The sequence below is a fragment of the Kogia breviceps genome, chromosome 8, assembly GCF_026419965.1.
Source record: "Kogia breviceps isolate mKogBre1 chromosome 8, mKogBre1 haplotype 1, whole genome shotgun sequence".
NCBI classification, from domain to species: domain Eukaryota; kingdom Metazoa; phylum Chordata; class Mammalia; order Artiodactyla; family Physeteridae; genus Kogia; species Kogia breviceps.
This window is the reverse complement of record NC_081317.1, coordinates 110810150-110831424: the sequence shown is the minus strand read 5'-3', so window position 1 is coordinate 110831424 and position 21275 is coordinate 110810150. Positions and strand designations below refer to the sequence as shown.

At 39.4% G+C, this 21275-nt stretch overlaps 1 protein-coding gene and 1 pseudogene across 1 annotated transcript in view; both read right to left on the bottom strand.

Moving 5' to 3' along the window:
• MTMR9 (myotubularin related protein 9) overlaps nucleotides 1-21275 on the bottom strand; it is a 92097-nt gene that overhangs the window by 50237 nt on the left and 20585 nt on the right. The window lies entirely within an intron of this gene.
• Nucleotides 18004-19098, bottom strand: LOC131761485 (large ribosomal subunit protein P1 pseudogene; annotated as a pseudogene).

The window sequence follows — 21275 nt, the reverse complement described above, 5'->3', positions numbered from 1 at the left end:
ATTAGAGAAGGAAGAACAAAAAAACCCCAAATTTAGCAGAAGGAAAGAAATCATAAAGATCAGATCAGAAATTAATGAAAAAGAAATGAAGGAAACAATAGCAAAGATCAATAAAAGTAAAAGCTGGTTCTTTGAGAAGATAAATAAAATTGATAAACCATTAGCCAGACTCATCAAGAAAAAAAGGGAGAAGACTCAAATCAATAGAATTAGAAATGAAAAAGGAGATGTAACAACTGACACTGCAGAAATACAAAAGCTTATTAGAGATTACTACAAGTAACTCTATGCCAATAAAATGGACAACCTGGAAGAAATGGACAAATTCTTAGAAATGCACAATCTGCCGAGACTGAACCAGGAAGAAATAGAAAATATGAACAGACCAATCACAGGCACTGAAATTGAAACTGTGATTAAAAATCTTCCAACAAACAAAAGCCCAGGACCAGATGGCTTCACAGGTGAATTCTATCAAACATTTAGAGAAGAGCTAACACCTATCCTTCTCAAACACTTCCAAAAGATAGCAGAGGGAGGAACACTCCCAAACTCATTCTACGAGGCCACCATCACCCTGATACCAAAACCAGACAAAGACGTCACAAAGAAAGAAAACTACAGGCCAATGTCACTGATGAACATAGATGCAAAAATCCTCAACAAAATACTAGCAAACAGAATCCAACAGCACATTAAAAGGATCATACACCATGATCAAGTGGGGTTTATTCCAGGAATGCAAGGATTTTTCAATATACGCAAATCAATCAACGTGACACACCATATCAACAAACTGAAGGAGAAAAACCATATGATCATCTCAATAGATGCAGAGAAAGCTTTTGACAAAATTCAACACCCATTTATGATAAAAACCCTGCAGAAAGTAGGCATAGAGGGAACTTTCCTCAACATAATAAAGGCCATATATGACAAACCCACAGCCAGCATTGTTCTCAATGGTGAAACACTGAAACCATTTCCACTAAGATCAGGAACAAGACAAGGTTGCCCACTCTCACCACTCTTATTCAACCTAGTTTTGGAAGTTCTAGCCACAGCAATCAGAGAAAAAAAGGAAATAAAAGGAATCCAAATAAGAAAAGAAGAAGTAAAGCTGTCACTGTTTGCAGATGACATGATACTATACATAGAGAATACTAAGGATGCTACCAGAAAACTACTAGAACTAATCAATGAATTTGGTAAAGTAGCAGGATACAAAATTAATGCACAGAAATCTCTGGCATTCTTATACACTAATGATGAAAAATCTGAGAGTGAAATTAAGAAAACACTCCCATTTACCACTGCAACAAAAAGAATAAAATATCTAGGAATAAACCTACCTAAGGAGACAAAAGACTTGTATGCAGAAAACTATAAGACACTGATGAAAGAAATTAAAGATGATACAAATAGGTGGAGAGATATACCATGTTCTTGGATTGGAAGAATCAACATTGTGAAAATGACTCTATTACCCAAAGCAATCCACAGATTCAATGCAATCCCTATCAAATTACCACTGGCATTTTTTACAGAACTAGAACAAAAAAATTCACAATTTGTATGGAAACACAAAAGATCCCGAATAGCCAAAGCAATCTTGAAAACGAAAAATGGAGCTGGAGGAATCAGGCTCCCTGACTTCAGACTATACTACAAGGCCACACTAATCAAGACAGTATGGTACTGGCACAAAAAGAGAAATATAGATCAATGGAACAGGATAGAAAGCCCAGAGATAAACCCACACACATATGGTCACCTTATCTTTGATAAAGGAGGGAAGGATATACAGTGGAGAAAAGACAGCCTCTTCAATAAGTGGTGCTGGGAAAACTGGACAGCTACCTGTAAAAGTATGAAATTATAACACTCCCTAACACCACACACAAAAATAAACTCAAAATGGGTTAAAGACCTAAATGTAAGGCCAGACACTATCAAACTCTTAGAGGAAAACATAGGCAGAACACTCTATGACATCAATCACAGCAAGATCCTTTTTGACCCATCTCCTAGAGAAATGGAAATAAAAACAAAAATAAACAAATGGGATCTAATGAAACTTAAAAGCTTTTGCACAGCAAAGGATACCATAAACAAGACGAAAAGACAACCCTCAGAATGGGAGAAAATATTTGCAAATGAAGCAACTGACAAAGGATTAATATCCAAAATTTATAAGCAACTCAGGCAGCTCAATAACAAAAAAACAAACAACCCAATCCAAAAATGGGCAGAAGAACTAAATAGACATTTCTCCGAAGAAGATATACAGATTGCCAACAAACACATGAAAGAATGCTCAACATCATTAATCATTAGAGAAATGCAAATCAAAACTACAATGAGATATCTCACACCGGTCAGACTGGCCATCATCAAAAACTCTAGAAACAATAAATGCTGGAGAGGGTGTGGAGAAAAGGGAACACTCTTGCACTGCTGGTGGGAATGTAAATTGATACAGCCACTATGGAGAACAGTATGGAGGTTCCTTAAAAAACTACAAATAGAACTACCATATGACCCCACAATCCCACTACTAGGCACATACCCTGAGAAAACCATAATTCAAAAAGAGTCATGTACCAAAATGTTTATTGCAGCTCTATTTACGATAGCCAGGACATGGAAGCAACCTGTCTATCAACAGATGAATGGATAAAGAAGATGTGGCACAGAGGGGGGAGCGAGAAGATGGCGGAAGAGTAAGACGCGGGGATCACTCTTCCTCCTCACAGATACATCAGAAATACATCTACACGTGGAACTTCTCCTATAGAACACCCACCGAACGCTGGCAGAAGACCTCAGACCTCAGACCTCAGGCAAGAAACCCCCCCACGTACCTTGTTAGGGCAAAAGAAAAAAGAATAAACAGAGACAAAAGAATAGGGACGGGACCTGCACCAGTGGGAGGGAGCCGAGAGGGAGGAAAGGTTCCCGCACACTAGAAGCCCCTTCGCGGGCGGAGACTGCGGGTGGCGGAGTGGGAAGCTTCAGAGCCGCGGAGGAGACCACAGCCAACAGGGTGCGGAGGGCAAAGCGGAGAGATTCCCGCACGGAGGATCGGTGCCGATCAGCACTCACCAGCCCGAGAGGCTTGTCTGCTCATCCGCCGCGGCGGGCGGGGCTGGGAACTGAGCCTCGGGCGGATCCCAGGGAAAGGTCTGGAGTTGGCAGAGCAAAAACAGCCTGAAGGGGTTAGCGCACCACGGCGGGCCGGGAGGGAGTTCGGGAGAAGTCTGGAGCTGCCGAAGAGGCAAGAGACCTTTTCTTCCCTCTTTACCTCCTGCTGCGCGAGGAGAGGGGTTTAAGCGCGCCGCTTAAAGGAGCTCCAGAAGCGGGCGCGGAGCTGCCGAAGAGACAAGAGACTTTTTTTTGCCTCTTCGCTTCCTGGGGCGCGAGGAAAGGGAATTAAGGGCACCACATAAAGGAGCCCCAGAAACGGGCGCGAGTTGCGGCTGTCGGCGCGGACAACAGAGACGGGTGTGGGGCGCTACGGTTGCTGCTGCCGCCACCAAGAGGCCTGTGTGCGAGCGCAGGTCACTCTCCACACCGCCCCTCCCGGGAGCCTGTGCAGCCCGCCAGCGCCGGGGTCCAGGGATCCTGGGACAGCTTCCCCGGGAAAACGCGCGGCGTGCCTCAGGCCGGTGCAGCGTCACGCCGGCCTCTGCCGCCGCGGACTCGCCCCACATCCGTGCCCCACCACCCACCGCCTGAGTGAGCCAGAGCCCCCGAATCAACTGCTCCGTTAACGCTGCTCCTTTGACCCCGCCCTCTCTGAGCGAAGGGCAGACGACCTCGGACGACCTGCGCGCAGAGGCGGGGCCAGGTCCAGGGCTGAGCCCCAAGAGCTGTGCGAACAAAGAGAGGGGGTGGTCCCTCCCAGCAGCCTCAGAAACAGCAGGTTAAAGCTCCACAGTCAGCTTGAAGTGCCCTGCATCTGTGGAAAACCTGAATAGACAGCGAAATATCCCAGGTTGAGGAAGTGGACTTTGGGAGCAAGATATACTATTATTTTCCCCTTTTTTCTTTTTGTGAGTGTGTATGTGGGTGCTGCTGTGTGAGATTTTGTCTGTGTAGCTTTGTTTTCACCATTTGTCCTGGGGTTAGACCGACCTTTTTTTTTTTTTTCTTTAATAGAAATTTTTCTTCTTAATAATTATTTTGTTATTTTAATAACTGTATTTTACCCTACTTTATTTTGTCTTCTCCCCTTTCTTTCTTCCTTTCTTCCCTCCTTTTCCTATTTCCCTCCTTCCTTCCTTCCTCCCTTCCTCCCTTCCTTCCTTTATTCCCTCCTTCCTTCCTCCCTTCCTTTCTTTATTCCCTCCTTCCTTCCTCCCTTCCTTTCTTCCTCCCTCCCTTCCTTCCTTTATTCCCTCCTTCCTTCCTCCCTTCCTTTCTTCCTCCCTCCCTTCCTTTCTTCCTCCCTCTCTTCCTTTATTCCTCCCTCCCTTCTTTATTCCCTTCTTCCTTCTTCCCTTCCTTTCTTCCTCCCTCCCTTCCTTTCTTTATTCCCTCCTTCCTTCCTCCCTTCCTTTCTTCCTCCCTCCCTTCCTTTCTTTATTCCCTCCTTCCTTCCTCCCTTCCTTTCTTCCTCCCTCCCTTCCTTCCTTTATTCCCTCCTTCCTTCCTCCCTCCCTTCCTTTCTTTATTCCCTCCTTCCTTCCTCCCTTCCTTTCTTCCTCCCTCCCTTCCTTTCTTCCTCCCTCTCTTCCTTTCTTCCTCCCTCCCTTCCTTCCTTCCTCCCTTCCTTCCTTTATTCCCTCCTTCCTTCCTCCCTTCCTTTCTTTATTCCCTCCTTCCTTCCTCCCTTCCTTTCTTCCTCCCTCCCTTCCTTTTATTCCCTCCTTCCTTCCTCCCTTCCTTTCTTCCTCCCTCCCTTCCTTTCTTTATTCCCTCCTTCCTTCCTCCCTTCCTTTCTTCCTCCCTCCCTTCCTTTCTTCCCTCCCTTCCTCCTTTCTTCCTTCCTTTCTTGACTTTCTACTTTTTTCTCCCTTTTGTTTTGAGCCGTGTGGATTAAAGGCTCTTGGCACTCCAGCCAGGTGTCAAGGCTGTGTCTCTGAGGTGGGAGAACTAACCTCAGGACACTGGTCCACAAGAGACCTCTCAGCTCCACGTAATATCAAACGGCGAAAATCTCCCAGAGATCTCCATCTCAACACCAAGACCCAGATTCACTCAAGGACCAGCAACGAACAGTGCTGGACACCCTATCCCCAACAAAGAGCGAGACAGGTCTACAGCCCCATCCATTAGCAGAGAGGGGGCCTAGAATCACAGTAAGGCTACCGACATCCCCTTTCCCCCCCCGCAGACGTGGACCTACCCACCAGGGAGACGGGATCCAGCCTCATCCACCAGAACAGGGGAACTGGTCCCCCCAACCAGGAAACCTGCTCAACCCACTGAACCAACCTCAGCCACTGGGGACAGCCACCAAAAATAGATAGAAATACGAACCTGCAGCCTGCAAAAGGGAGACCCCAAACACAGTAAGATAAGCAAAATGAGAAGACAGAAAAACACACAGCAGATGAAGGAACAAGATAAAAACACACCAGACCTAACAGATGAAGAGGTAATAGCCAATCTACCTGAAAGAGAATTTAGAATAATGATGGTGAAGATGATGCAAAATCTTGGAAATAGAATAGATAAATTGCAAGAATCAGTTAACAAGGACCTAGAAGAAATAAAGAGGAAGCAAGTAACAATGAGCAACACAATAAATGAAATGAAAAATACTCTAGACGGGATCAGTAGCAGAATAACTGAGGCAGAAGGACAGATAAGTGACCTGGAAGATAAAATAGTGGAAATAACTACTGCAGAGCAGAAGAAAGAAAAAAGAATGAAAAGAACTGAGGACAGTCTCAGAGATCTCTGGGACAACATTAAACGCACCAACATTCGAATCATAGGGGTCCCAGAAGAAGAAGAGAAAAAGAAAGGGACTGAGAAAATATTTGAAGAGATTATAGTTGAAAACTTCCCTAATATAGGAAAGGAAATAGTCAACCAAGTCCAGGAAGCACAGAGAGTCCCATACAGGATAAACCCAAGGATAAACACCCCGAGACACATAATAATCAAACTGTCAAAAATTAAATACAAAGAAAACATATTAAAAGCAGCAAGGGAAAAACAACAAATAACACACAAGGGAATCCCCATAAGGCTAACATCTGATCTTTCAGCAGAAACTCTACAAGCCAGAAGGGAGTGGCAGGACATATTTAAAGTGATGAAGGAAAAAAACCTACAACCAAGATTACTCTACCCAGCAAGGATCTCATTCAGATTTGATGGAGAAATTAAAACCTTTACAGACAAGCAAAAGCTGAGAGAGTACAGCACCACCAAACCACCTTTACAACAAATGCTAAAGGAACTTCTCTAAGCAAGAAACGTAAGAGAAGGAAAAGACCTACAAGAACAACCTGAAACAATTAAGTAAATGGTAATAGGAACGCACATATCAATAATTTCCTTAAATGTAAATGGATTAAATGCTCCCACCAAAAGACACAGACTGGCTGAATGGATACAAAAACAGGACCCATATATATGCTGTCTACAAGAGACCCACTTCAGACCTAGGGACACTTACAGGCTGAAAGTGAGGGGATGGAAAAAGATATTCCATGCAAATGGAAATCAGAAGAAAGCTGGAGTAGCAATTCTCATATCAGACAAAATAGACTTTAAAATAAAAACTATTACAAGAGACAAAGAAGGACACTATATAATGATCAAGGGATCGATCCATGAAGAAGATATAACAATTGTAAATATTTATGCACCCAACATAGGCGCACCTCAATACATAAGGCAAATACTAACAGCCATAAAAGGGGAAATCGACAGTAACACAATCATAGTAGGGGACTTTAACACCCCACTTTCACCAATGGACAGATCATCCAAAATGAAAATAAATAAAGAAACACAAGCTTTAAATGATACATTATACAAGATGGATTTACTTGATATTTATAGGACAGTCCATCCAAAAACAACAGAATACACATTTTTCTCAAGTGCCCATGGAACATTCTCCAGGATAGATCATATCTTGGGTCACAAATCTAGCCTTGGCAAATTTAAGAAAATTGAAATCGTATCAAGCATCTTTTCTGACCACAACGCTATGAGACTAGATATCAATTACAGGAAAAGATCTGTAAAAAATACAAGCACATGGAGGCTAAACAATACACTACTTAATAACGAAGTGATCACTGAAGAAATCAAAAGAGGAAATCAAAAAGTACTTAGAAACAAATGACAATGGAGACACGACGACCCAAAACCTATGGGATACAGCAAAAGCAGTTCTAAGAGGGAAGTTTATAGCAATACAATCATACCTTAAGAAACAGGAAGCAACTCGAATAAACAACTTAACTTTGCACCTAAAGCAATTAGAGAAGGAAGAACAAAAAAACCCCAAATTTAGCAGAAGGAAAGAAATCATAAAGATCAGATCAGAAATTAATGAAAAAGAAATGAAGGAAACAATAGCAAAGATCAATAAAAGTAAAAGCTGGTTCTTTGAGAAGATAAATAAAATTGATAAACCATTAGCCAGACTCATCAAGAAAAAAAGGGAGAAGACTCAAATCAATAGAATTAGAAATGAAAAAGAAGATGTAACAACTGACTCTGCAGAAATACAAAAGATTTTTAGATATTACTACAAGCAACTCTATGGCAATAAAATGGACAACCTGGAAGAAATGGACAAATTCTTAGAAATGCACAACCTGCCAAGACTGAACCAGGAAGAAATAGAAAACATGAACAGACCAATCACAAGCACTGAAATTGAAACTGTGATTAAAAATTTCCAACAAACAAAAGCCCAGGACCAGATGGCTTCACAGGCGAATTCTATCAAACATTTAGAGAAGAGCTAACACCTATCCTTCTGAAACTCTTCCAAAAGATAGCAGAGGTAGGAACACTCCCAAACTCATTCTACGAGGCCACCATCACCCTGATACCAAAACCAGACAAAGACGTCACAAAGAAAGAAAACTATAGGCCAATATCACTGATGAACATAGATGCAAAAATCCTCAACAAAATACTAGCAAACAGAATCCAACAGCACATTAAAAGGATCATACACCATGATCAAGTGGGGTTTATTCCAGGAATGCAAGGATTCTTCAATATACGCAAATCAATCAACGTGATACACCATATCAACAAACTGAAGGAGAAAAACCATATGATCATCTCAATAGATGCAGAGAAAGCTTTTGACAAAATTCAACACTCATTTATGATAAAAACCCTGCAGAAAGTAGGCATAGAGGGAACTTTCCTCAATATAATAAAGGCAATATATGACAAACCCACAGCCAGCATTGTTCTCAATGGTGAAAAACTGAAACCATTTCCACTAAGATCAGGAACAAGACAAGGTTGCCCACTCTCACCACTCTTATTCAACCTAGTTTTGGAAGTTCTAGCCACAGCAATTAGAGAAAATAAAGAAATAAAAGGAATCCAAATAGGAAAAGAAGAAGTAAAGCTGTCACTGTTTGCAGATGACATGATACTATATATAGAGAATACTAAGGATGCGACCAGAAAACTACTAGAACTAATCAATGAATTTGGTAAAGTAGCAGGATACAAAGTTAATGCACAGAAATCTCTGGCATTCTTATACACTAATGATGAAAAATCTGAGAATGAAATTAAGAAAACACTCCCATTTACCATTGCAACAAAAAGAATAAAATATCTAGGAATAAACCTACCTAAGGAGACAAAAGACTTGTATGCAGAAAACTATAAGACACTGATGAAAGAAATTAAAGATGATACAAATAGGTGGAGAAATATACCATGTTCTTGGATTGGAAGAATCAACATAGTGAAGATGACTGTATTACCCAAAGCAATATACAGATTCAATGCAATCCCTATCAAATTGCCACTGGCATTTTTTACAGAACTAGAAAAAAGAATTTCACAATTTGTATGGAAACACAAAAGACCCCGAATAGCCAAAGCAATCTTGAGAACGAAAAATGGAGCTGGAGGAATCAGGCTCCCTGACTTCAGACTATACTACAAGGCCACACTAATCAAGACAGTATGGTACTGGCACAAAAACAGAAATATAGATCAATGGAACAGGATAGAAAGCCCAGAGATAAACCCACACACATATGGTCACCTTATCTTTGATAAAGGAGGCAAGAATATACATTGGAGAAAAGACAGCCTCTTCAATAAGTGGTGCTGGGAAAACTGGACAGCTACCTGTAGAAGTATGAAATTAGAACACTCCCTAACACCATACACAAAAATAAACTCAAAATGGGTTAAAGACCTAAATGTAAGGCCAGACACTATCAAACTCTTAGAGGAAAACATAGGCAGAACACTCTATGACATCAATCACAGCAAGATCCTTTTTGACCCATCTCCTAGAGAAATGGAAATAAAAACAAAAATAAACAAATGGGATCTAATAAAACTTAAAAGCTTTTGCACAGCAAAGGATACCATAAACAAGACCAAAAGACAACCCTCAGAATGGGAGAAAATATTTGCAAATGAAGCAACTGACAAAGGATTAATATCCAAAATTTATAAGCAACTCATGCAGCTCAATAACAAAAAAACAAACAGCCCAATCCAAAAATGGGCAGAAGAACTAAATAGACATTTCTCCAAAGAAGATATACAGATAGCCAACAAACACATGAAAGAATGCTCAACATCATTAATCATTAGAGAAATGCAAATCAAAACTACAATGAGATATCATCTCACACCGGCCAGATTGGCCATCATCAAAAACTCTAGAAACAATAAATGCTGGAGAGGGTGTGGAGAAAAGGGAACACTCTTGCACTGCTGGTGGGAATGTAAAATGATACAGCCACTATGGAGAACAGTATGGAGGTTCCTTAAAAAACTACAAATAGAACTACCATATGACCCAGCAATCCCACTACTGGGCATATACCCTGAGAAAACCATAATTCAAAAAGAGTCATGTACCAAAATGTTTATTGCAGCTCTATTTACGATAGCCAGCACATGGAAGCAACCTAAGTGTCCATCAACAGATGAATGGATAAGGAAGATGTGGCACATATATACAATGGAATATTACTCAGCCATAAAAAGAAATGAAACTGAGTTATTTGTAATGAGGTGGATAGACCTGGAATCTGTCATACAGAGTGAAGTAAGTCAGAAGGACAAAAACAAATACCGTATGCTAACACATATATATGGAATCTAAAAAAAAAATGTCATGAAGAGATTAGTGGTAGGAGGGAATAAAACACAGACCTACTAGAGCATGGACTTGAGGATATGGGGAGGGGGAAGGGTAAGCTGTGACGATGTGAGAGAGTGGCAGGGACATATACACACTACCAAATGTAAATTAGATAGCTAGTGGGAAGCTACAGCATAGCACAGGGAGTTCACCTCTGTATTTAGTGACCACCTAGAGGGGTGGGATAGGGAGGGTGGGAGGGAGGGTGACAAAAGAGGGAAGAGTTATGGGAACATATGTATATGTATAACTGATTCACTTTGTTGTAAAGGAGAAACTAACCCACTATTGTAAAACAGTTATACTCAAATAAAGATGTTAAAAAAAAAAAAAAAAGAAGAAGATGTGGCACATATATACAATGGAATATTACTCAGCCATAAAAAGAAATGAAACTGAGTTATTTGTAATGAGGTGGATAGACCTGGAATCTGTCATACAGAGTGAAGTAAGTCAGAAGGAGAAAAACAAATACCATATGCTAACACATATATATGGAATCTAAGAAAAAAATGTCACAAAGAGATTAGTGGTAGGATGGGAATAAAACACAGACCTACTACAGCATGGACTTGAGGATATGGGGAGGGGGAAGGGTAAGCTGTGACGAAGTGAGAGAGTGGCAGGGACACATACACACTACCAAATGTAAGTTAGATAGCTAGTGGGAAGCTGCCGCATGGCACAGGGAGTTCACCTCTGTGCTTTGTGACCACCTAGAGGGGTGGGATAGGGAGGGTGGGAGGGAGGGTGATGCAAGAGGGAAGAGATATGGGAACATATGTATATGTATAACTGATTCACTTTGCTGTAAAGGAGAAACTAACACACTATTGTAAAACAGTTATACTCAAATAAAAATGTTAAAAAAAAAAAATTACCAGGCCAAAAAAAAAAAAAGAAAATCACTTAAAGACTGTAAAAAGCTTTGCACAGCAAAAAACATAATTATGTGTATGTATATTTCAATATATTCCTATAAATCAGAGTTGCCCTAACATGCTGGCCATGGCTTGTAGTATCAGGAGGATAAACCAAAGCATGTTTGATAAGTGTATTTTTTTTTTAAAAATCCTTTTACAAGATACAATATCATATTTTTTAATCAAATTTTTTCACTGTTCAGTTATTCACATTACTAATTTAAGAGAGTTTCTAAAAAATTATATTTTAAAAAGGAAGTTACCTGTTTCCTGCTCACCCATCATCTAATTCCCTTTCCCCAGAAGCAACCATTTTCAACTCTTACAGCTTTGTTTTGTTTTGTTTTTTATATTTTTGGCTGTTTTTCACAATTAGGTATTACTTACTTATTTCCTACTCCAGATAATGCTATGATTCTTCATTGATCTGCAATACCACTTCTGTCAAATGTTAACTTTCCACACATTGGCCTCTCTATTCTGTCCCACTTGTCTAGCTGCAACAAGTCCATCCATGGCTTTTAGAATAAGCTTTGTATTTAGTAGGCTAAGTCTCCTAGAATCCTCTTCCCTCCTTGTTCTTCAAAAGAACCTTGGTTCCCCCTTGATCCTTTGCTCTTTCATGTAACTTTTATCAAATTCCACTTAAAAACCCACTAGTGTTTTAATAAGATGGCACTGACTTTGTAGATTGATTTGGAGACATCTTTATCATATTTAATATCCTTATCTATGAGCATAGTATCCCTCCACTTTTCAAAGCTTTCTTAATTTTTCAATAAAGTTTTAAAATTCTCTCAATAAACATCTTTCATATCTTTTCCTAGATATACTCCTAGGAACCTTATATTTTTATGGCATTTTAGTTGTATGTCTCAAAATTGTGTTTGGTGTAGAGAAATGCCTACAATTTCAAGATTCTTTCAGTTTCCTATGTAGAGAAGCATATAATCAACAATTAAGAGCAGGGACTTCCCTGGTTGTCCAATGGTTAAGACTTTGCGCTCCCAATTCAGGGGGACAGGTTCAACCCCTGATCGGGGAACTAAGATCCCACATACTGCGTGGCCAAAAAAACAAAACAAAAAAACCCAACTAATAGCAATTTTGCTTCTTTCATTTCAATCCTAATACCTTTTATTTTTCCTCTTGTCTTCCTGAGCCAGCTAGGAGTAGCGATGGCAGGGATCTTCGTCTCACTCTTGAACTTAAAGGGAATAATGAAAGATTTGCTTTTTGTATATTTTTGCTTTTGTAGCTACTCTGTATCAGATTCAATAAATTCCTTTCAAATCCAACTCTGCTAGGAGCTTTTATCATAAGTACATGTTTAATTTTATCAAATTTTTTTCCTCTTTAAATTTTGTTTCACCATGTATGTAATTTGTCTTTTCTCTTTGGTTAATTTTGTGATATTCTCTCTACCTTACTGTTTGATAGCTGAACTCAATACATCTAAGTAAAAATTTCCTTTTGATTATCCTACATGGTGTTTGCTGGGATACCCCTGTGCATCTTTGCAGTCCATACCTTCCTCTCCACACCCAATACTAGGAAATCACTAATCTGCTTTCGGTCACTTTTAGTGTCTTATCTAAGAAATCTTTGCCTAATCGATGGTCATGAAGATTTTCTCCTGTGTTTTCTTCAAGAAATTATATACCTTTAGCTCTTATGTTCTGGTCTATAATATATTTTGAGTTAATTTTTATGGATGGAAGTAAAGGTCTAGATCTATCTTTTATCAGTCCAATTGTTCCAATGCCATTAGTTGAAAAAAACTCTTCTTTACCTGTAGAATTGTCTAGGTACCTTTGGCAAAAATTGACCACAATGGGAGAGTTTATCTCTAGACCCTCTATCCTGTTCCATGGATTTATATATCTATCCTTAAGCCAATATACCACATCCTCTTGATTACTGTAACCTGAGAGTAAATTTTGAAATCAAGTAATGTAAATAATTTAGCTATTTTTTTTTCAAAGTTGTTTTGGCTATTCTAGTAACGCTGCAGTTCCATTTACGATAGCCAGGACATGGAAGCAACCTAAGTGTCCATCAACAGATGATGGATAAAGAAGATGTGGCACATATATACAATGGAATATTACTCAGCCATAAAAAGAAATGAAATTGAGTTATTTGTAATGAGGTGGATAGACCTGGAGTCTGTCATACAGAGTGAAGTAAGTCAGAAGGAGAAAAACAAATACCGTATGCTGGAGCTTCCCTGGTGGCGCAGTGGTTGAGAGTCCGCCTGCCGATACAGGGGACACGGGTTCATGCCCCGGTCCGGGAGGATCCCACATGCCGCGGAGCGGCTGGGTCCGTGAGCCATGGCCACTGAGCCTGCACGTCCAGAGCCTGTGCTCCGCAATGGGAGAGGCCACAACAGTGAGAGGCCCGCGTACCGTGAAAAAAAAAAAAAAAAAAGCACCATATGCTAACACATATATATGGAATCTAAGGAAAAAAAAGGTCATGAAGAGATTAGTAGTAGGACAGGAATAAAACACATACCTACTAGAGCATGGACTTGAGGATATGGGGAGGGGGAAGGGTAAGCTGTGATGAAGTGAGAGAGTGGCATGGACACATATACACTACCAAATGTAAATTAGATAGCTAGTGGGAAGCAGCCACATAGCACAGGGAGATCACCTCTGTGCTTTGTGACCACCTAGAGGGGTGGGATAGGGAGGGTGGGAGGGAGGGTGACACAAGAGGGAAGAGATATGGGAACATATGTATATGTATAACTGATTCACTTTGTTGTAAAGCAGAAACTAACACACCATTGTAAAACAGTTATACTCCAATAAAGATGCTTAAAAAAAAAAAAGGATAATCTTGGCAATTTCTACAAAGACATCTATTGGAATTCTGATAGGAGTTGCATTGAATCAATAAATCAATTTGGAGAGAATTAACATCTTAATGAGAGGTCAGCAAACTATAGTCCACAAGCCAAATCCAGTCCCCTGCTTGTTTTTGTAAATGCAGGCATACCTCAGAGACATCGCAGGTTTGGTTCCAGACCACTGCAATGAAGTGAATATTGCAACAAAGCGAGTCACAAATTTTTTGCTTTCACAACGCATGTATAAGTTATGTTTACACTATACTGTAGTCTATTAAGTGTGCAACATCAATGTCTTAAAAAATAAAATGTACATACCTTAATTTTAAAATATTTTGTTGCTAAAAAATGCTAACCATCATCTGAGCCTTTAGCAAGTCATAATCTTTCTCCTGGTGGAGGATTTGAAATATTTTCAGAATTACCAAAATGCAACAGAGACATGAAGTAAGCAAATGCTGTTGGAAAAATGGCACTGAAAGACTTGCTTGACATAGGATTGCCACAAACCTTCAATGTGTAAAAAATGCAATATCTGAAAAGCACAATAAGATGAAAACGCAATAAAATGAGGTATGCCTGTAAGATACTATTGGAACATAGCACCACCCATTCATTGATATATTATCTATTGCTGTTTGCATGCTGTAACAGCAGAGTGGAGCAGCTGCAGCAAAGATTTCATGACACCCAAAGCCTAAAATATTTGCTATTGGGTCCTTTACATAACTCAGCCCATTACTGATCTTAACCATATTGTCTTCCAATCCATGAACATGTGTTTCTCCTTTTATTTAGATGTCCTTTACCTTCTCTCAGCAATGTTTTGTGTTTTTCAGTGTATAGATCCTGCCCTTTTGTTAAATTTGTTACTATTTTATTCATTTTAAGATTGCTTATTGCCAGTTAGATTTTGTACACTTGTATCGAGCAACCTTGCTAATAAACTTATTAGTTCTAGTTATTTTATTCATTTCTGCTCTTATTTTTATCATTTCATTCTTTCAAGTTACTTTGCTCATTTTTTTTCCCAGTTTCTTAAGTTGGAGCTTAAGTTGGTGATTTTAGACCTTTCTTCTTGTTTAATATTAGCACTTTAACATTGTAAGTTTCTCTCTTAACATTGCTTTAGCTATATTCTACAAATTTTGATATTATCATTCAGTTCAAAATATTTCCTAATTTCCTTTCTGATTTCATCTTTGAGTTACAGATTATTTACAAGCATTTTGTTTAATTTAGAAGTACTCTGCGTATTCCTCGATACCTTACTGTTAACTGATTTCTAATATAATTACTTTGTGATCAGGGATTATATTCTGTATGGTTTCAATCCTTTTAAATTTATTGATATTTAATAGCCCAGCATATGTTTGCTCTTAGAAAACATACCATGTGCTCTTGCATGTTGTTTATTCTGCCGAAGTTGGGAAGTAGTATTCAATGAATGTCAGAGAGCATTGTTCAGATTCTCTGTCTCTACTTGTTTTGTTGTTTTGTTTTAGTTTAGTTGTTCTATTATTTGCTGAGAGGGCAGTATAAACAATCTACAATCATCACAGAATTGCTTATTTATTTATTTCCATCAATTTTGGCTATCAGGCATAAATATTTATTTTTATATATAAATCATTATGTTGTCCTGATGAATTTTATTATTATGGAATAACCCTCTTTATTTGATAATATTCTGTGTCTTGAAGGTTTTTTTTAATCTGGAATTAAGAAAGCTACTTTTTTATACTTATTATTTTCATGGCACATTTTCCCCATCCATTTATTTTCAATCTGTCTCTTTATATTCAAAATGCATCTCTTGTACACAGCAATATTTGCATCTTGCTTTTCTTCTTCTTCTTCTTTTGGCCACACCACGCAGCTTGAGGGATCTCAGGTTCCCCTACCAGGGACTGAACCCGAGCCCTCAGCAGTGAAAGTCTTGGAATCCTAACCACTAGGCCACCAGGGAACTCCCTTACTTTTTTTCTTTAATTCATTCTGACAATCTCTGCCTTTTAATGGGAGCATTTAGCACATCAATATTAAATATTGATACAGCTGGATTTTAGTCTAGCATTTATTTTGTTTGCCCCTTCAGTTTTTATTGCTGTTTCTTCTTTCCCACTTTCTTTTGAATTCTTTAAATTCCTTTTAGAATTGCACTTTAATGTATTAATCTTTTAATTATACCTCTTAACATTTTTAAGAAGTGACTGCTGAGGACAGTGGTTCTCAGCTAGGGGTGATTTGCCCCAAGAGAACATCTGTCAATGACTGAAGACTACTGGGGTTGGAGGAGAAGAATGCTACTGGCATCTAGTGGCAGGCCAGGGATTCTGCCGAACATCCTACAGTGCAGGACAGCTTCTCGCAGCAAAGAATTATCTAGCCCAAATGTCAACAGTGCCAAGTTCGAGAAACTCTGCTCTAGGGATTATAATATATATTGTTAATTTAAATATTAGCCCACATTACGTAGTATGTAAAAACCTTGAAGCTGTATTGGTCCATATCCATTCAGCCACACCACACCCAGTCATTTTTAATGACATAGTTTCCATACGTAATATGTCTACATACACTATAAACACCACAAAGGCAATGCCATAGTTTGTTTTTGTTTTCTTAATAAATTATTTATTTATTTTTGGCTGCATTGGGTCTTCGTTGCTGTGTGCGGGCTCCTCTTTGCGGTGGCTTCTCTTGTTGCGGAGCACAGGCTTCCATAGTTGTGGCACACAGGCTCAGTAGTTGTGGCGCACGGGCTTAGTTGCTCCGTGGCATGTGGGATCTTCCCGGACCAGAGCTTGAACCCATGTCCCCTGCATTGGCAGGTGGATTCTTAACCACTGCACCACCAGGGAAGCCCCCAATGCCATAGTTTTTGCTTTAAGTAGTCATACATATTTTAAAGACACTAAAAAGAAAAAAAATAGCTTGTTATATTTACCTAGAATTTACCATTTCCAATATTCGTCAATCATTTTGAATATTCAGGTTTCCCTCTGGTATTATTTCCCTTCAGTCTGAAGAACTTCCTTTATCATTTCTTATAGTGAAGGTCTCTTGGTGACAAATTCGTAGTTTCTTTTTATCTGAAAATGTTGTCTCACCTTCCTCCTTGAAAGATACTTTCACCAGATACAGAATTCAGGGTTGGTAGGTTTTACTCCTTTCCACACTTTAAAAGTTTTGTCTTCTAGTCACCATGATTTCTGATGAATAGTCCACGGTCGTTTAAATTGTCTCTGTGTATGTAATGTGTTGTTTTTATCTGGCAGCTTTCAAGATCTTCATGTTATCATGGTTCATTGACAGTTTGACTATGATGTGCCTAGCATGATTTTCTTCATACTTATCCTGTTTGGGGCTTGCTGAGATTTTGAATTCAGAAAATTCACCAAATTTTTTGTTTCTGAACATTATTTCTTTAAATATTTTTTCTACCTATTCTGTCTATTCTCTCCTGAATCTGTAATTACACATATACTAGACATTTTGATATTGTTCTACATGTTCCTGAGGCTCTGTTTATTTTTCCATAATTTCTTTTCTCTCTTATTTCTCCAAATAATTTCTATTGCTCTGATTTCAATTTTACTGTTTCTGTCGTCTGTCATTTAGCCTAGTGAATATTTTATTTGATACAAATTTTTCCAAAAATGCTGAGTTCCATTTGACTCTTCTTAATGTTTTCTATTTCTCTGCTGAGGTTTCCTGTCTTTTCTCTCATTTTAAGCATAGTTTCCTTTACGGAAAATGGGAAGTTTAAACAGCTGCTCGAAAGATCTTGTATGATCACCTGAACATCTGAGTCATCTTGGGGTTGGCAATTGCTGATTGTCTTTTGTTTTTTGCAAAGAGCCCAGCTTTTTGTGTTACTAAAGAGGTTTAGTCAAAAAAAAACCAAAGCCCATGTCATCATCAGACTCTTCAGATTTTTCTTACTTTGCTTCCACTTTCTTCTCCTCAGCTGGGACAGCACTGGGGGAGGGGGCAGGACCTCCTGCTGGGGCAGGTCCACCTGCCCCCACATTGCAGATGAGGCTCCCAATGTTGACGCTGGCCAAAGCCTTTGCAAACAAGCCTGGCCAGAAAGGTTCAGCATTTACACCTGCTGCTTTAATGAGGGCATTCATCTTATCCTCCAGTGACCGTCACCTCCAAGTAGATGCAGGCGAGCTCCGAGACGGAGGCAATGCAGCGGGTGAGTGCTAGGCAGGTGCTGCCAGGAGAGATGCTAGTCACCGGATGAAGTGAGGGCCGCACCCCAACGCGGCCTTAGCTTCCTCGCAAGGACCAAGCACCTTAGCGGCAGCTGAGGAAAGGGAGCTGTCTTTTTTCTTGAGAACGGGTCATAATATCCTGGCTCAACTTTGGACTGTGTCCTGGACATTGTGAATGTCCAGAAACTGCATTCTATTACACACCTTTGAAGAGCGTTATGGTTCTGTTTTACAAGGAACTAGCTTGTTCAGACTTAAACTGCAAACTCTGTAACATCCGAGGTGCACGGCAGCTCAGACCTTAGCTCTGACTGCTCCCAGTCTGTCCCATGCAATCATGGTTCAACAGTCAGCCAGAGATTTAGGGTTATATACAGAATCAAGGTTCCCCTCCTCTGGCTCTCTGGTTCCCCAAGCCCTTCCCCTGGTTCCTCCCAGGAACCAGGGGAAGTTCCTGGTTCCAGGTTCCAACTAACCACCAGAGAGAAAGTGGGCTTTTCACCAGAATGTTAGCTCTCCTATACCATCAATGCCATAACTTCACTGACCTCAGGACAAGGCCCACAAAATAGGAAATTCACTGTCATTCACTTCCTCTCAGTTTTGACTCCCCTCTAAAATATGCTGATTTCTGTTCACTTACCAGAGCCTCCAAGAGGTAGTCTTCTGTATTTTATTCATAGTTTGTCATTGTATATCTGCAGGAGGTCTTGTCAGATAGAAGCTACTCAACCATTACCTTATCATCATCTTTGTTGTATATAATTTCTGAAGTAGTAGATTGGGGCAGTACAGATATACTATATATGTGTATTTCAGTAAAGTATCTGAAATAATATTTCATGATATCCTAGAATAAAAGCATGTAAAAAGGGGAGGAACTCTTAAAGATCATTTGTCCAATACTTTCATTGTGTAGACTTGGAAACTAAGTCCCAGAAAGTCAAGCAGCCAACGTATCTGGGATGCAACATAAGGTATCTTGATAGCTAGTTTTAGTACTCTGTCTTCTCAACACCATACATCTCTTTTGGATATAATAGAGAAGGGGCTGGCTAATACTATTTAGAAAGTTTTTTAGATGGTCAAAAAACCTTACTCAACGAATACTGACTGACTAAGTGATATATATCTACCTGGCATAGGAGTCCAATGATGCACAGAAGGCCTTATTGTCCTTCTGTCCTATCCTGCACACATGCACACATTCTTACATTCATTCACTCAACAAATATCTACTGCTTGCCAATCATGTGCTAAGAATACAGTAGATACCCTGAGAAAACCATAATTCAAAAAGAGTCAAGTACCGCAATGTTCACTGCAGCTCTATTTACAATAGCCAGGACATGGAAGCAACCTAAGTGTCCATCAACAGATGAATGGATAAAGAAGATGTGGCACATATATACAATGGAATATTACTCAGCCATAAAAAGAAATGAAACTGAGTTATTTGTAATGAGGTGGATAGACCTGGAGTCTGTCATACAGAGTGAAGTAAGTCAGAAAGAGAAAAACAAATACCGTATGCTAACACATATATATGGAATGTAAAAAAAATGTTTCTGAAGAATTTAGGGGCAGGACAGGAATAAAGACGGAGATGTAGAGAATGGACTTGAGGACACGGGGAGGTGGAGGGGTAAGCTGGGACGAAGTGAGAGAGTGGCATGGACACATACACACTACCAAATGTAAAATAGATAGCTAGTGGGAAGCAGCCACATAGCACAGGGAGATCAGCTCGGTGCTTTGTGACCACCTAGAGGGGTGGGATAGGGAGGGTGGGAGGGAGACGCAAGAGGGAGGGGATATGGAGATATACATATATGTACAGTTGATTCACTTTGTTATAAAGCAGAAACTAACACACCATTATAAAGCAATTATACTCCAATAAAGATGTTAAAAAAAAAAAAAGAATACAGTAGAGAATAAGAATGACATGTATGTTTCCTACCGTCCTAAAGTTTATATTCTAGCAGCTTGTATCCTAGACCAGAAGAGAGACAATAAACCAACAATTAATAAAAAGCTTTCACATTAGTGACCTCCTCCTACTTGAAGCTCACTCTTCCCTTGGCTTTTTCCTCCACTCATCCCTTACATGGTTCATCCTTGGCCCCCTACTTTAGATGCTTTCCCTCGGCAATATCAGCTTCTCCCATGGTTCCCACAATGCATACATTGATTACGCTCAATATTTCATTTTTAACACAGATCTCTCAAATAAGCTCTAAACTATCTATTGTACATATTCAATGACATGTACCACACAGGCCCTTTGAATTTGCCATCCCCAAAACTGAACTCAGCTCATTCCCTGTCAACACATTTCTCTTTCTGTCTTTTCCATCTCAGTGATAAAAAACCTAGATGCCACTGCCTGTTTTACCTCTCACATCCAGGGAGTGGGTCACCAACTCCTTTTAATTCCACTTCCTGAATAGTTCTGTACTATAACCACTCTGCTACTGATCCAACCATCTTCTTTATATTATTACAGTATTCTATTAAGCAGTTTCTCAGCATTTTGCAACAGAACTGACTTTCTATAACACAGATCTAATTCATTTCCCCTGTGCCTTGTGGAAATTTTGTCAGCACTTATTTTATTGTATTCAATTACTTAATTATTAGACTTTGAACAATTAGAAGGAAGGGACCATGCTTTGCTTATCTAAAATTTCCATAATCTAGCAATAGTAAGTAAATACCTCAAATCAAGGATTGAAGATGTTCTCATTAAATTTGTGGATTACAAAATTTGCAGGAATATAAAACAGAAATTCAAATATACAAATTGCTTAAATAATTAGCTAACCCCAAAAGGAAATGCCTATGAGGAAAAAAGTGTTGAATATAAGAATGAATGAATGGACAAACAAACAAAAAGGCAAGGAGGATCCCTTAATAATATATGT